Source organism: Oxyura jamaicensis, chromosome 4 (genome assembly GCF_011077185.1).
Source record: "Oxyura jamaicensis isolate SHBP4307 breed ruddy duck chromosome 4, BPBGC_Ojam_1.0, whole genome shotgun sequence".
Classification (NCBI taxonomy): domain Eukaryota; kingdom Metazoa; phylum Chordata; class Aves; order Anseriformes; family Anatidae; genus Oxyura; species Oxyura jamaicensis.
Window position 1 is genome coordinate 75,537,599 of NC_048896.1, and position 16,984 is coordinate 75,554,582.

The 16,984-nt window shown below is 35.3% G+C and overlaps 1 long non-coding RNA gene across 13 annotated transcripts in view; it reads left to right on the top strand.

The window, feature by feature from the left end:
- Positions 1-16,984, top strand: part of LOC118166225 — a 56,153-nt gene that overhangs the window by 4,135 nt on the left and 35,034 nt on the right. For 6 of the 13 annotated variants that reach the window (XR_004750386.1, XR_004750379.1, XR_004750388.1 and 3 more), the window contains exon 4: positions 2,831-2,899. The exons of the other annotated variants lie outside the window; for them this stretch is intronic. This is a non-coding gene — a long non-coding RNA (uncharacterized LOC118166225). The remainder of the gene's footprint in view (positions 1-2,830; positions 2,900-16,984) is intronic. 13 annotated transcript variants of the gene reach the window in all.

The following is a 16,984-nucleotide window of genomic DNA, read 5'->3' on the forward strand; positions in this document are numbered from 1 at the left end:
TTCCTTCCTTCCTTCCTTCCTTCCTTCCTTCCTTCCTTCCTTCCTTCTTTCTGCTTGCTTGCTTGCTTGTCATTATTCAATAGGATCTGTTCTGAAAGGTGTTTTGCAGACAGTGGTTTTTTTCCATATGACAAAAATTCTAACCATTCAAAATCATGCATAAATGACAGATAGATTATGCTTGAAATCAGAAGGAAAAATTAATGAAAGGTCTTTAAAAAGCATATGACTTTTCAGGAGGGAAGGTAGATATGGGGTATATTTATGCTTCATAGGCAACTACTGGATGTCCTGGATTAGTAAGGATAGAAAAAAGTGCTGCACACAGCCTCATTGTTTCATAGATTTTATTTATTTATTTATTTTAATTTAAACTATTGTTCAATTTCTTTAAATACAAAGAAAACTATAGAAAAAAACACATGTAAAGTGTGTGTGCATGAATTGCATGTGCAAAGACGAGAGGGGAAATTATGGATCATTAGCATATATTCTACATCAGAAGATATAATGACACACTGAGGGGAGATAATTAAAACTGGATTTAATTTAAATGAAAGGTATAAGAACCAGGTAGGATAGACAAAGAAAGAAAAATGTGTTAATTGTCACTGAAAATATTACATGGGTACACTTATACATATGGATTCAGTAGCACAGAACACCAGTTACTTTTGGAAATAATGTAAGATTTTTTGAAATAATGCTTTATATATTTTTTGATATAATGCTTTTTATATAAAGTTGCTATTAACAGTGAACATGTTGAAGCACGAAGTACTTTGTAACTTATCCCTTTGAGACAGTGGGAACTGCAATGACCTGCTCAGTCACCCAGCAAGCCACTAACAAATGGGTCTTTCCAAGTTCATCAGACCACAGGTTTGCACTTCTATAGTTTTTTAATGCATTCTGGATTCAACTCAGTATTTGTCTTTGAATACGTGGCAGTTATTTCCTCTTTATTTGATGGACTGCTGGAAAGTCAAAACAGTTCATTCTAAGGAGAGTTTAAAATTTGAGTTCCAGAGAACTATATATACAAGGGAGTCTTCTATTGTGAAACCTGATGGATATCAGTAAAACATATTATAATAAAGTTATTCTGAAGTTCCTGTTCTCACTTGTTTCTGTTAACAAGCCTTTATATAAGGAACGGTGTAAACAGGCTTTCTGAAACCATTTTGCCTCTATGTACTCTTGAAACCTTCTCCACATAATATAACTTCAGTTCTATGCTCTACATTTTATTATTATTATTATTATTAATAATTTTATTATTGGGGTGCTACAAGTATCTTTGCTGTGAGTTAAAGTTTTCTGTAATATCTAAAAATGAGAAGCACCAGATCACAAAATCTTTTTTTCTGATATCCCTAGTGCATTCTGTTCAGCTTTAATTTATTATTAATATAATTTGGGATAGCATAACAGATCTGGCATGTCTTCATGAATCTACTGTGTCAACTGCCTGTTTGAATAGAAGAGGATATATCCAAGCAAGATGGCCATGCTGCAGAATTCAGAGAAAGAACCTTTGATATTAAAATTAAAATGTTGTTATGGATGATTGAATTCTGTACAGTTCTATTCTCTTCTATAAGTTAACTCCAATATATATTATTGATTATACCTAAAATTTATTTTTTAAGTCTACACATATTCACTTACTTATTTCTGAACTTTAATGTTTCTGTTTAGTTCATCAGAAATAATCATTGCTCTTCAGCTGAAATAAGGGCCATATAAATACACAGTTATTATAAATTAAGGAATTAAATATGCTGACAAGGGAAGTAATTTAGAGTAGGACCAGGCTGTTGATTATTTATTGGACCATTTGGCCTTGACCTGTAAAGAATAAAACAGATTTACTAGATATTTTATAATGTTAGTCTTCTAATTTCTTTTCATATGAAAAGTGCAATATTAGAAAACTTACAGTTTATATTCTTCTAACTCTTATAACTCTTATTTAGCTGTTCATTGCAGAAGCATACATTTTTTTCCTCTAATCCTTTGTTGGACCCTAACGGAGTTGTGACTATTCACTAAAAAGTGTAAGGGCCATTCACCTGCTCCCATCTACTGTTAGTGGTGTGACAGAGGAAGAAACAGTGTGAAGAGTCAGTACCCTGAACTTTCCCTGCACCTTTTCCTATATTGCATAGCTCCATTGAAGAGCTTTGGCAGTTAGCCAAAATAAGAATTTGAGGTCGGGGAAGGCCCTGCTTGTCTCGTCCTAAAGAAAGATCCCATAAACACTGAGGAAAAAGATAAAGCCAAATCCATCCAGCAAGCAAATACATTTTAGGCTGCTAAGCACCGATCAATATGCTGCTTATGAAATGCTTTGCACAGCTACCTTTATTCTCCAAAATAAGAGGGAGTGGGTTGAGCCACCCTTCCTGTAGGCAAGATTACATAGCCAGTCTTTGAAATTATTTGTCCTCCTGCTGCCTCTTTTGCACTTTTTGCCATGCACAGTTAGCCATACTTTAATGTCAACATTATTTTGAAAAGTTTTCTTGAGATCATCCATTGCATAACTACATTTTTAGCTTCCTTTATAAGGGTAAGCAGTACTGTATGGAGTGGAGTTTTACGACCTACAATATATCTATAAGAAGAGAGGTACTGTTAAGTTCCTACATTTTTCATCTTCTGGTAGAAGCCTGACATATCTTCCAGTTCATTCATTTGTGAGATGATTAAAAAGTTGCTCAACAAACTAAACCTCATTCAGGGATCAGCAGGAAATAACTGCAATTTAAGCACATTAAAGAACAGACTGTGCAACCAAAGTGTACCTCTGTCTTTGTTTTTTAAGATCATGGGAAAAGAGAAAAGCAGTCAAATATTGTGATAATACTGGAAGCCTGCAGAAGCTGGTTGATAAGTAAGGATAGAGAACCTAATCCAAAGCATACAGAAGTCAGTGGAAGTTCATTGACTAAATAAGCTTTGTTAGGCACCGAGTGAGTGCATGATGCTTAAAACATTCATGCAGATCTTAAGCAGGTGAATGAGGAAAACGATGTGCATTTTAATCAAAATAAATGCTATTAAACCACTCAGTAATGTAAATGATATTTTGGCTGACCTCAGAGATCACCTTTATGACTCAGAATAAGCTGTAAGTGGATCCTTGAATGCTGAATCCTATATCCTATAGTTTGCTAATGCAAGCACTCCTGTTGCTTAAAATAAATATATATGTATATTTCTAACTGTAACTCTCTTTCTATATAGGTATCTCTTAAAATCAATTAACAGTTTTACACACTACAGAAAAAGGCCTGGACTTTGTCACTCACATGGCTAAAATACTTTTCTTATTTTTTCTTGTAATCTTACATTTATTTGTTATGTACCTATTCATTCTTATGTTGATATTGATCTCAAAGTTCAATACCTGACTATAAACTTCTGCAATATTTGCTTATCCATTCAGGTATTTACAGAAAGCATTTCTCTCATGTTAGTCTTCTTCACAAAATAATACATATTTTTTCATTTTTGTCTGATGAAATATGTTCTGCATTCCTGACATTATGCTGACTTCCCCTTCATAACCACTCCATTTTTAGTGAATCTTTTAGTGAATCTTTATTTAACATGGAGAACAGGGATTGCTTATGATTTCTATCTATATTCTACCTGATGTAATAGCATTAGCCACTCCTTTCCTTTCCATCCCATGTCTAATACTTCATATCAGCATTTTTGATAGCTACATAATGTTTTGGTAGCTGACAGTCGTTCTCTACTTGGTAGTCTAGATCTTTCTTTTTCTCTGTAATTTTCATCTGATGAGCTATCAATTCACAGCAGAAAATCTTACTGCCCTGCTATTTGTACTACTAAGTTTAATGCTATTTCTATTATAGAAATCATCATGGTCATATGATTATTCTTGTATGTTTTTTGTGTTTTCAATGATTCCCAAACTTGGGTTATCTGCACATTTTTTTTTTTTTAATCTAGTCTTTCATTTAAATATTAAAATTGGTCTATTGCAAGACTGTCCTCGAGGAATCCCTTTAATAGCACCCATCTGAAGATACAAACACATAACACAATCTGTTGTCCCAATCTGATTATTTTATTTTCTCAGTGTTAACTAATAATTTTCTTATGAGACAGTGTGACAAGCTGTTTTGAAATCCAGATGAGTGAGATTTTCTCCATTTGCTTTGCTTAGAACATAAATGATTAAAGAAAGCTATCAAGTAAATGGTATGATCTACTTGTTGAAAACTTTAGATAGATTTTAATGTTTTCTTGGTGCTTTTGTGCTGTTACTCATTCCTTGTCTCAAAATTTACTCTGAAGCTTTGCATTCTAAAACCATCTGAAAATCATATTGAGAGATCTGATTACTTCCTCCCTACAATGGCCATTCTCAAAGGCAACCTGCTCATTAGCCTTGAATGCTCATCCTGATATGCTTACTAAGAATCCTTGTTCTAGACTCTTTGGTTTCAGGATTCTGCAGTAAGGCTCTTTGATTTGAGTATTTTGTAGCCTTTGAGTGAGTTTCATTTCAGATATGATAATTCTTTCACATCTTTACTTTCGTTAACTGTTTTCCTCACTTCATCATCATGATCCTAGTTTAAAACTGAACAATGTATTAATTTGATTGGGCATATCTATGTAAATAATTCTAAAATTACTTAATTTTGTTTATGTATTACCTGGTTTACAAAAGTGAAGCCATTGCTTTTCCTAGCGATTTTCTAAATAAGATCTGAAGGGTTATATTTGATGCTTTGGTAAGGTCTACAAGGTGATACACTATTTACATATTCTGCTGTTTTGCCACTACATGTCTCTTTGCCAATGTGCATCTGTCTTGTCTATGGATTGTCTACATACTGTCTACATCATTCACATGCAAGTTCATTATTTTGCACATCTGAGTACATCACAGAAAAAGAAGGAGAATAAGAGTGAAAAGCTAAATAGAGGACCCTAGATCATTCCAGGACAAAAGAAGAAGGAAAGGAATTTTGTGTCTTTAAATAGTTGAATAATATATAGCTGGAAGAAGATCCAGGTGAAAGAAAGAAAGAAACAACAACAACAAACTGAAAACATGTATGGGTTTGGCATTTTACAAGAAGAGGGCTGTTCAGAATGTCAAATGTCAATTCAAATGAAGAGAGATATTACCAGTTACTAGATGTTACCAGGCTGAATATAAACAAGGTGGTGAGATTTTTAAAGTTTTAAACCTTGATGTACAAGCAAAATCCAGACACTACAATAAATTGTTCCAAGACAATTCTTCCATCAAGAACCTTAGAGAAGGTTAGAGAGTGAGATTAGAAAGAGAAGAATAAAAATAGAATAATAGGAGGAAGAATATATATATATATTTAATTTTATGAACAAATGCGATTAAAATTTTATAAGAGAGAAATGAGAAAATGCAGATTTCGGAAAGCTGAGGGAGTTCCAATTTTCATTTTAAAATGAAATCATTTTAAAACGTGTCAACACAGTTGGGAAAATCTACTTTTTAAATGAGTTATTTATCTTTTATTTATTAACTTTAGTTTTTCTTTTTTAAAACGTTTTGGCATTTTTGTGATAAACTTCTATTTCTTCTCAAAGGAGACTCCATGGCTCTTATTGTGGATGTATCTAATTTACTACAGCTCCAAAAAGTTCATAAAGACAAAGTAAGGAGAAGAAAAAAAAATCTGCTTTTTATCCAATGTGCTATTCCTGGGACAAGTTAATGACTTAACTTGGTATTAGTACTATTCTGAAAGTTATAAGTAAGAAGAGTAACTTCAGAGATTTTGACTTCATGACAGTTCCCACAATATATCTGCCTTTTTAAAAGTCAGTTATTACTTTACTGAGCTTTAGAATATAACTTCTTCCCTCCAGGTTTGAAACTGTAGTTAAATTTTTGAAAAAAAGCCATATTGATTCAATGATATGTGATAATGAAGATAGACTGTTGAATTTTACACAATTGATTATGAATTTTACAGAAAGTCTTATTTAAACAATTTTCAGCACTTTTGTACATTTCACTAAGAACCTGATCTTTTTTCAAGATGCTACCTTTTGTCTGAATATTAAAATCCACCCAAGTTTGTTCAAGCAATAATCCACTGAAAAACTTTACATAAAATTAGTGGGGTATGCCTAAATTTTCTGAAAATAATTCTCCCAAAGATTTAATTCACATTGGGTGTGGTCTAAAATGTAATTGGCTAACACCTTGACAGTTTTAGCTCATTGTCCAGAAAATACTCTCTTCAGATATGTGATCTCTCTTTGGGACATGACAATGTGGACTGAGGATCTACCAGGTGTAAACACCTGGATGAAAGGTCTGAATAGTAAGAAAATGATGAAGAAAGATTATTGTACTTTCTAAGTATCAGTGATGTCAAAAGGAAGTGTGAAATTTATTATAAAGTTATCCCATTCATGCTCTCTATAAAGAATGGTAACATCATCTATATTTAGCTGTTCAAATAAATAGCAAAGGCTTATTCAGCAGAACAAAATGATGTCCTTATGACCAACCATGCACGCATCACTAATATAGCATATGACTTATATATATATATATGTTTATTTTTTGACTGGGAAATGATATAGTCAAAATTAATGTCCAAACTTAAGACTATTATCAAGAACATGAAGCCATCTGGACTTGGTTTTGTGCAACTGGCCCTAGGTAGCCCTGTCTGAGCAGTGGGGTTGACCTAGATGACCTTCAGAGGTCCCTTCCAACCTCAAACATTCTGTGATTCTGACTCTCTAACACTATTAGTATTGCCAGATTAAACACAAGTTAGAAAATATCAGAACAATGCTGTCAGCAAACCCTTGATTCAGATGTCATTGCGCCTTATTACATGTTCATATACTCTTTCCTCCACTGAATTTCAATTTCAAATAATGAATAAGTAAATAATAAATAAATGAAACATAAAGACATGAAATAATGAAACAAATACATATTAACAAATTTAAACATTAACATTTATTTTTTATTTAATTACAAAGAACAAATGTGTAATGTTACACTTGATAAGTAACTATTTAGTATTTTGATCTTTCCACATTCAAAGTTTGACTCAAGGCCTTATTTACTGCACATCTTGGACTTACAATTATTAAATTTAATTTTTATGATGTACATCACTGCATTGTCTAAACTATTAAAAATTGTAATTAATTTATGAATAACTGTATTATCACGGAGGTTATTATGATTCCAGCATTACAAATGGGAAGATGATATGGAAATGATCAAAAATATCCACAGATTTAGGATAGCTAATTTTATTTAGATTTGGGAAATGCTTAGAATTATTTAGTTTTTACATGCACAAAACAAACCTTTCACTGACATAAGATACATTTGGGATGCTCACTTCTCTGTAAATTAGTCTCAGGATTTCAGGTAAGAATTCAGATGAAATTGCAATCAAAATGTTCTGTCTGTAACTTAATAGTGTGGAGGAAATCTATGGTGGAAGTGAGTGCCAGATTCCAGCTTTAAAGTACAGTGTTCTAACACTATGAAACACTGTTTTCCTTTTTGATTTCACTTCAGAGAAGGTCATTTCTATATAACAAAGAAAGTAGGGCTCTTGGGGAAAGATATGACTCTAATGAAAGCTATGTCAGACTGTACAAGTGGGCAGAACTATGATTCCACCTATAACTTCATTTCCATAATTTTCTAATTATGAAATGAGCATTTCATTTTATGATCCTACTAATGTCCTCTTAACATAATTGTGTGGCACATAGTAATCTGTGTTGAAGACAGAGGACAGCAAAGATCCCTATCTCTACGAAAGGAAATGCATTTAGGTGCAGAGGTCTTTGGAGAAAAAAGAACTAGGGTGTGGGGGAAGACTCTTGAATAAGTGGGAGATGCACAGATGGTAGAATTTCCCAAATGTTCCAGTCTTCTCTGTGGGCATCTTTTGCTTTATGTGTGATAACATTTGTTAGAATGGATGATTAAGTCCTTCTAAGTTTCATAGACAGAATGTAACTCTGGATACCCAGTACCCTGAGCTGGTGGAAAGGGGAGGGGAGCAGAATGTTGCCCCTATAATCCACAAGGAAATGGTTGGCGACCTGCTACAGCACTTAGATGTACTCAAGTCAATGGGGCCGGATGGGATTGATTCACCTGAGGGTACTGAGAGAACTGGCGGAAGAGTTGACCAAGCTGCTTTCCATCGTTTATCAGCAGTCCTGGCTATCAAGGGAGTCCCAATAGACTGGTGGCTAGAAAATGTGATGCCCATCTACAAAAAGGGCTGGAGGGTAGACCCAGGGAACTATAGGCCTGTCAGTCTGACTTCAGTGCTGGGGAAGCTCATGTTGCAGATTATCTTAAGTGTCATCACATGGCACTTGTAGGGCAACCAGGTGATCAGGCCCAGTCAGCATGGGTTCATGAAAGGCAGGTCATGCTTGACAAACCTGATCTTCCTCTATGACAAAGTGATGCACTTAGTGGCTGAGGGAAAGGCTGTGGATGTGGTCTACCTTGACTTCAGTAAGGCTTTTGACACCGTTTCCCACAGCATTCTCCTGAAGAGACTGGCTGCTCATGGCTTGGACTGGTGTACGCTTCGTTGGGTTAAATACTGGCTGGGTAGCCAGGCCTAAAGAGTCATGGTGAATGGAGTTAAATACAGCTGCAGGCTGATCACTAGTGGTGTCCCCCAGGGCTCAGCATTAGGGCCAGTTCTCTTCAATATCTTTATTGATGATCTGGATGAGGGGATCGAGTGCAGCCTCAGTAAGTTTGCAGATGACACCAAGTTAGGTGCATGTGTTGATCTGTTCGAGGGTAGGAAGGCTCTGCAGGAGGATCTGGATAAGCTGGACCGATGGGCTGAGGCCAGCTGTATGAAGTTCAACAAGGCCAAGTGCTGGGTCCTGCACCTGGGGCCCAACAACCCCAAGCAGTGCTACCGGCTGGGAGATGAGTGGTTGGAAAGATGCCTGGCAGAGAAGGACCTGGGAGTATTGGTAGATAGTCAGCTGAATATGCGCCAGCAGTGTGCTCAGGTGGCCAAGAAGGCCAACAACATACTGGCTTGCATAAGAAACAGTGCAGCCAGCAGGACTAGGGAAGTGATTGTCCCCCTGTACTTGGCTCTGGTAAGGCTGCACCCTGAGTACTATGTTCAGTTTTGGGCCCCTCACTAGAAGGACTTCGAGGTGCTCGAGCCTGTCCAGAGAAGGGCAACAAAGCTGGTGAAGGGTCTGGAGTACAAGTCTTATGAGGAGCGGCTGAGGGAGCTGGGGTTGTTTAGCCTGGAGAAGAGGAGGCTCAGGGGCGACCTTATCGCTCTCTATAGGTACTTTAAAGGATGCTGTAGTGAGGTGGGGATTGGTCTATTCTCCCACATGCCTAGTTATAGGACAAGGGGGAATGGGCTAAAGTTGCGCCAGGGGAGGTTTAGGTTGGATATTAGGAAAAACTTCTTTACTGAAAGGGTTGTTAGGCATTGGACTAGGCTGCCCAGGGAAGTGGTTGAGTCACCATCCCTGGAGGTCTTTAAAGACATTTAGATGTAGAGCTTAGGGATATGGTTTAGTGGAGGACTTGTTAGTGTTAGGTCAGAGGTTGGACTAGGTGATCAGGTTGCCAGAGAGGTAACATATATGTAATGACAAGTAGGTACCATTCTGTAAAAAAAAGTTTGTGTGACCAGTTACATTTTACTGAGATTAGGTTAGTTAGGATAGGTTAAATCAGTCTGGAATACCTATCTGTGGAAGTAAAAACTTCAGCCAGTTCCTTTCATCCAGGAATATCTCTGTTTTTCTCAAAGGAATATGCATTTTAAAATATATAAGCGGTTCAAAACACTTAATTAAAGTCATTTGAGATATTATACAAAGAGGAATTGGAGAACTGGAGAAAAACACAGCTACCCTATATTCAATTAACTATATTATTAGTCTACAGAATTAGGTAACATTTATTTCCCTCCTTTTCCTCCAGAAAATCTCATGTACGCTTCCACCCAATCTCCCACTTTTGGCAGGTTTTGTGTCCACTGTGCTACAACTCGGGTAGGAAGAAAGTACCTTGAGACATAGTTTAGTGTAATCAAGATTTTTTTCCCATTGAGGGAAATGGAAGAAAGTCTTGCCAGACAAATTGATTTACCTAGGTCCAATTTCAGGGATTCCTTTCCCTGAAATACATGCATATGTATATATATATATAAAAGTATATTTGGTTACCTCACAATAGACAGAAAATATTTGGCAAGCAGCTGTTGACAGATGTAAAATTCTGTAAAATAATAGATTCGTCAATAGGATATGAAAATTGTTTATCAGTGAAGTGCAAATTATGGTCACTTTTCTCTAGTTAGTTTCATCTGCAGAAAGACTTGGCACCAATCATTTAGGCTGCTTTTGTTTCTGTTATATGTACTTTAAAAGAAGAAATAGTAGCTTTTTAGAAAATACACTTGTTTTTAATTAGCAAGAAGGATTAGATGTCAGCTAACTGCCTGTAGAAGAATGAAAGCATCATTACTGTTCCTCAGTCATGCTGGAAATTTAAGATATAAGTCTGAGAACAGCCCATATAACAGTGCTTTCTCACCATGCCCACACTGTCATCAAAGCCACCACTCAAGCCCCCTGACTTGCTGATTCAAAAAACTGCCCTTGGGTCAGACTGAGGACTAATCATTCATGAAATACTGTTTTTTTAAAATAATACTTTGCTCTTTATAAAGGTGAAAGTAAGCTTTTAAATATTTAGTTCTTGCTTTATGTTTTCAAAAGCAAGATTTCTATTAGTAATTCTTCATTAAACTTTATTGCAAACTGTAGAGATAGAAAAATATTCCTATCCTCTGGATGTTCAGTGGGACTTGAAACATATTTAAGAAGAAAAAGGCATACCTTTCTAAAAAAAGGACACATTTCCATTTTAAAGAAGAGAGCCAAACTCTCATATTTGATGTACAAGTAAAATGCAGCCCGAATCCCACTTGTTTGCATCCTACTCTTGATAAGCTTTTTTGGTTGACTGGTTGGCTTTCTTCAGTGTTTTGTATCCCAGAGCTGTCTACTTCTTATAAAAATATCTACGTGCCAATTTAAGGCATTCTGAAGTCAATCACTTGTAAATGTATGCGTGTATTATGGGACTTTCCTTCACTTTAATGTGGTTAATGAATATGTTCCCATGACTTTTAAATGGTCTGGTGCCTCAGCACATTTTCAAAAGTACTCTATTTGAAGACATTTCCATTTATAATGGGGCTTAAATCTCATTTCCCTCACTATCTGCCCTCAGTTAGTCTTTTTTAAGGCTTCTCCAGAAAAAAAATCATATCTCAGCTGCTGCTTCTGCTCTTAATGCTTTCCTAGTATCAGTAACAGTAAAAAACGACTGATGCTTCACTCTGCTACTCTTATAGAGACAATATGCAGACACTGCAATATCCTCCATTCATGACTGAAGAACTCTGAGCTACCATTTCATATTACCTACATGCACTGCTTCTGCTTTTTGTGTCCGCTAAAGCTTCATGACTCACTTTAGTCTTTGTGACTTTACATTTTCTCTGTAGGAACTTAGAGTAAGACTGGTAAAGATTCCCTTAATTTCAAGCTACTGCAGATCCTAACTAGAAAAAAAAAAAAAAAAAAGTCACCTGAAATAATAGTTCAGACAGTTGTCAATGAGTGGAAGGAAGCAAAATAGAAAGTGAGAAAAGAGGTGAAAGTTATACTATTTGATTGTGTCCTTCACTTGCTGAGTCAGCAGGAGCCAAGAGCTCTGCAGGGGCACACTTAGCCTTCACATTTCTCCACAGAAACCCCATCTGGCCAAGTAAATTGCCAGCAATTGAGAAACCATGCAGGAAGCAGTATCCAGCTATTCTCAGTCAGTGTGAAGGTTACTGTGTTGTAGGATGTAGTGGGAGAGGAAATATAGAAAATGTTACAAGGCTATACCTGTCACGTACAAACATACAATAAAGGGAAGCATCAAATATGTGATCAATTTTGAGCTCTTCGCTGTAGTTCTTAGACACATGAAGAATTAAACATTCCGGGAAAATTTAACTGTTGTTTTAGAAAGACCGAATAGTAGGCAATCTTCAGAATAAAAATCTTCATGGAGAAAAAAGCTGGTGGAAATTAAATAGTCAAACTACTATAGAATTTGCATTTAAGTTTCAAAATCAATTTTTTTATTTGCTTGCAATTTTTCTGTTATCTGAAGCCAATATTTTGGAGCTTCACTTGGCCTTTGCAAGGACCTGTAACTTTAAACTTCTTTTATAAGGCTTTGAAAAATAAATGCCTTCCCTGGGTCTCCTAATGTGCCAGATTCACTCTCATGCAACTACTGAACTGAGATATTAAACAAAGAAAAATATATCATAAATACATAAAAGAACCCAATAATTTATGTGGGGAAAACTCCAGAAGAATTTATCAACCACTGGCTTATATAAATAGTAAAATACCAACTGCACTTTAGTGCTTTAGTTCATTGTTTCTCAGTGAGTGAGGCTGCTTTTACTCACATTAAAGGTGAGACACAGAACATAGTATTATCCAATGAATGTATTAAATTAGGCTGTGTCCAGGCTGGCACTGCCAGAAGTAGCAAACTGAAGGAAAGAAGATGGGCAATTATAGCATCGTGAAAAAAATGGGAAACAGGAGAAAAGGACAACATGGTGGAAAAACTCTCTCTAATCACAGGAAAATATATTAGATAAGCAAATATTCCTTTGTCATATAGTTTCTTTAGTTCCCTGATGCTAGCTATAGTTTGGTATCAGTATTATCTTGGAAATCTGAGATACCCTCAGGCTACTAGGTCTCCCCATGCTGCTTTACTGATCAAGCTCTTCGCATGATGTAAGCGGCTTACAAGGGGGTCAGTTTTCTGGATTCAAGATGGTCAGTCCTTTGTGTTTGATAGGAAGTATTTGGATTTCAGAGGGAGAACTTCAATTTTAGTTTGAGAATTTTCATTTTCAATGAATGAATCTTGATTTCCATAAGCCTCCTAAAGCTTTGACTCAATTGAGGACCAAAAAAAAAAAAAAAAAAAAAAGTTCCAAGAACAAATTAGCAGGTTGTTGAACATTTACACCCCATGAATTTTCTAAATCAGTAATGCCCAATCAGTAAAGGGTGGAACTATGTGTCATAACAGCAGTGAGGTAGAGAGCAGAACAGAAACTAACAAACTTCCCTCAAAGAGAACTAAATATATCTTATTGTATTCATAAGCAGTGGAATATAGATATTACCTTTGTCTACTACCTTGCACCTATTAAACTCATATTTGGATCAAATTTCTTCTACTAATAAGAAATTTAAAAAATAAAAATGTTTACTTCAGATATTCATAATTTTGGTAAAAAAATAAAGAAATGAACTACAAAAAATAAATTAACTACATTCTTTCCAGCAATTTAGAAGGGCTGATGAATATTAAAGTGTAGTGAATGCTGAAGAAATTATTTCAGTAATTCCCTGCAAAGATCATATATTAAGAATATACATATATAAAAATGAATTTTAAGAAAAGCAATCACAGTTGTAATCTTGCAATACTTTGGTCCAAAATTGGTCCAATATAGATTTAGGTCTATTCAAACAGTCTATGCAATTATAAAAGCTACCTACCAAACAATAATATTCTTACTCAAGTAGAATTGCTGTCCTTTCAGTATTGAGTCTGAGTACATACGTTATTTCTGTTTGTCTTTTTGCAATACAGTAACCATGACAGACTATGCATATTTAATACCATGTCTTGATCCATTGTACTGTTGGGTTAGCTTCTGAAAGTTTTAGGAGACATCAGGGTGGAAGTTAGCAATCATATTTAGATTTTCTGCTGCTGATCTCCACCACTTTTAACAGTGGACTCTTTTACTGCAAAGATGCCTTACTGCAATCACATCCATATTATTTCCTCACAAAAACCTTGGCAGTAGGATGGGATCAGTTGCATTACCTTTGGGCAGAACCTTTGAGTGGTTACAAAGCAGAACCTTTTCTTTCTTTCCATGGTGTATGGAGCTTGGATGCAGTTCTTGTGAGTCCCAAAGAACTACATGGGAAAGCTGACACAGACTTTTTTTTTTTTTTTTTTTTTTTTTTTTTTTCCTGTGTTCACCAAGGAATGATGGCATCAATCTCCTTCTCCTGTGGACTTCAGTTCTATCCTAATTCATCAACAGATGGCAGTAGAAACTCCCTACATCTCTATCTTCACACCAAGGGCCTTATTAATGGACCCTATTAATGACAAAGGAAAGGAAGAAAAAAATATATATTGCTGCCTAAGTCTTCCGTATATAATGTGCTAATCTAAACTTTTCTGTGCAGTGCTAAAATCTCATAAAGATTAATTTTATGCTGAGTCTGAATGACTAGAAGCAGCTGCTACTTTTGGAATGGCTATCTTCCTTGTCACCTCATATTTTTCAATTATTCTTTTATTGAAATGGATTCTTTTTATTTTTCTTGTTGTGAAAGAGTATAGTGATATAGATTATAGCAAATCCTTTGCTTTTCCCACTGATTAGATTACTGTAATGAAGAATCAGTTCTCTGATTGCAGTAAATACATTTTTTTTTCTTCCAAATATCTTCATTAAAGTGACAGAACAAGTAATTTAATAAGTAGTTGTACTAGTTTTTGAGACATACCTCACTAGATTTTGGTGTTGTGTTAATTCCTCCCCATTCAATTCAAGTAGGTGGTATAATAAACTCAGTGAATTCTTTATATAAATTGAAACATTGAGAAAAATTGAGATTGAAACACTGAGAATATATATATATATATATATTTAATATATATATATATATGTATACGGATGTTGGTATCTTGGCATTGCTAACCAAGGAAAAAGCATTACCATAAACATTTCTAAGAGGCATTTCCTTGTGTAATTTATAATAGTGGGTGTCTGACATAGAAAACCTCACATTATATAATTCTCTTTCAGCTTCAAGGCACATGAATTAGGCCCAGAGTTCCTGATAGAATTCTGTTCCCACCTCTTTCACTATCTTATCTTAATATTTCTTTGCACTTCTCAATTTGCCAGCAAGTTTCCTATGGTGAGAGAAACCGATTTCAAAGAAAAGGAAGGAAGGAAGAAGAAATGGTTCTTTCAGGCACTACTGGAGGGAGTGCCTTACTGCTCTAGACATAATGGAAATGTTTGAATTCTCTAAGCCAATGATTTAAACTGAGGTAGGTTTAACTCAAATCTTCTTCAAAAGGGGAATGCTGATTTCCCTTCAATTCAGTGTGTGGATTTTTTTTTTTTTTTTTAATTAAACTTTAAACACTGAAGATGTGTTGGCTGTGTGAGTGTGTTACTGAGCCCTGGTGTACTTGGCAAGGCAAAGTGTATGTCCTAGAAGTAGTGCAGAACATTTTGACTCCACCACACACTGTTCTACAGAAATCTTGGGGTGTCAAAGCCATAAAGACTGAAGTCTCATTTTTTAAGTTTTGCTTTCTGCTTTCTTGCCTTTTTTTTTTTTTTTTTTTTTCCTTTTCCCTCTAAGAAACAGACAAACCTACCTTGGTAGAATAGGCTTTGTTCCCATGAGCATACATATTTATTTTGATTCCTACTCTTCCTCTGATCTGTTGTTTATTTATTATTTTTTTTTCTTCTAAGTATGGTAAACTTTCCTTATAAATAGGGAGAAAAGATAAATAATATGGTAAATATTCAAGTCACTGCAGATAAATTTTGTCACCTTGTAGCTAGTTTCAGCTTGTGTTATTTTCATGTGAACAGTTTTGGAAAAAATGAAAGTAACATCAAATCTTTGGCTATAGGCATTAATAATGGTGCTGCCCTGATATTATCTTATTCTTAAAAAAAATACAACCAGGATTATAAAAATGAGTTTTTAGCTCAAGTATATCCACTTGATTGAGAAGACTGATAACAAGATTGCTACATGCTAGTAAATATAAACTAATAATAAAAGATAAGATTTAAAAGACAAGTGTTCATATACAGAGAAATGGTTGCAGAATCTTCATTCAGCTCTACTGTGCTGTCTTTAATATATTATCATATACATTTATTTCAGGGGAACCCTGGTTATTTAGCATACTCCTTACATTTTAAAGAAATGTATGTGTTCCAACTGTTCAGTATGTCTTCTTGCTCCCTGTGTTGGCTGGTAAAGAACTAAGAGAGTGAAAACTTTATCATTTGTTCATCAGGGTTTTCTCATGATAGTGCTAGTATTTGGAAGGTACTACCTTCCATTGTTAATTATTTCAAGATATGCTTTAATAAAATGTCATGTAATATTAATTGCATGACATTTGACAGCATGAAGTCTTTGTATTCTGAACTGAACCTTGTTTCAATGATCCATCAGCAAATACTTCTGCAACCCTGGGACCATGTTCCTGTTAAATATTAGAAGTCTACACCTTTTATTTTACTTGTTTTGAGAAACTGACAGTGTGTGTACACAGCATACAGCAGGCCAAAACCCAGCAAACCCTGTCTTCAGCTGTTGGCTTATATGAACCTTGCTGCATTAATTCAGGCAAGGGAGTGTGTGTTCAATGTCTGTTCGGCGTAATAGAAGAGCTAGAGAGAGGGCTACTAATCTGGGCCAAGCACTTTAGTAATTCAGCAACACTGTTTCTAGCATCACTTTTTTTTTTTTTTTTTTTTTTTTTTTTCTGAAATGACACCAAAAGTGTATGTTGTGTGGCTGGATGTATGGCATAAGAACATGTGGGCAGCTGACATCTGGTTTTGCTGTTTACAAGTGTGTGTGTGTTTGACTGGTGGTGCAAGTGCCAAGACAACCCTGTTGCAGTTTTGTTCATACTGCCTTACTTTACTTTGGAGTAAATTATCCCCAAGTTCACACTTGAAGTTTCCCTGAGAGAAAACTAGCTGTGACAGTTCAA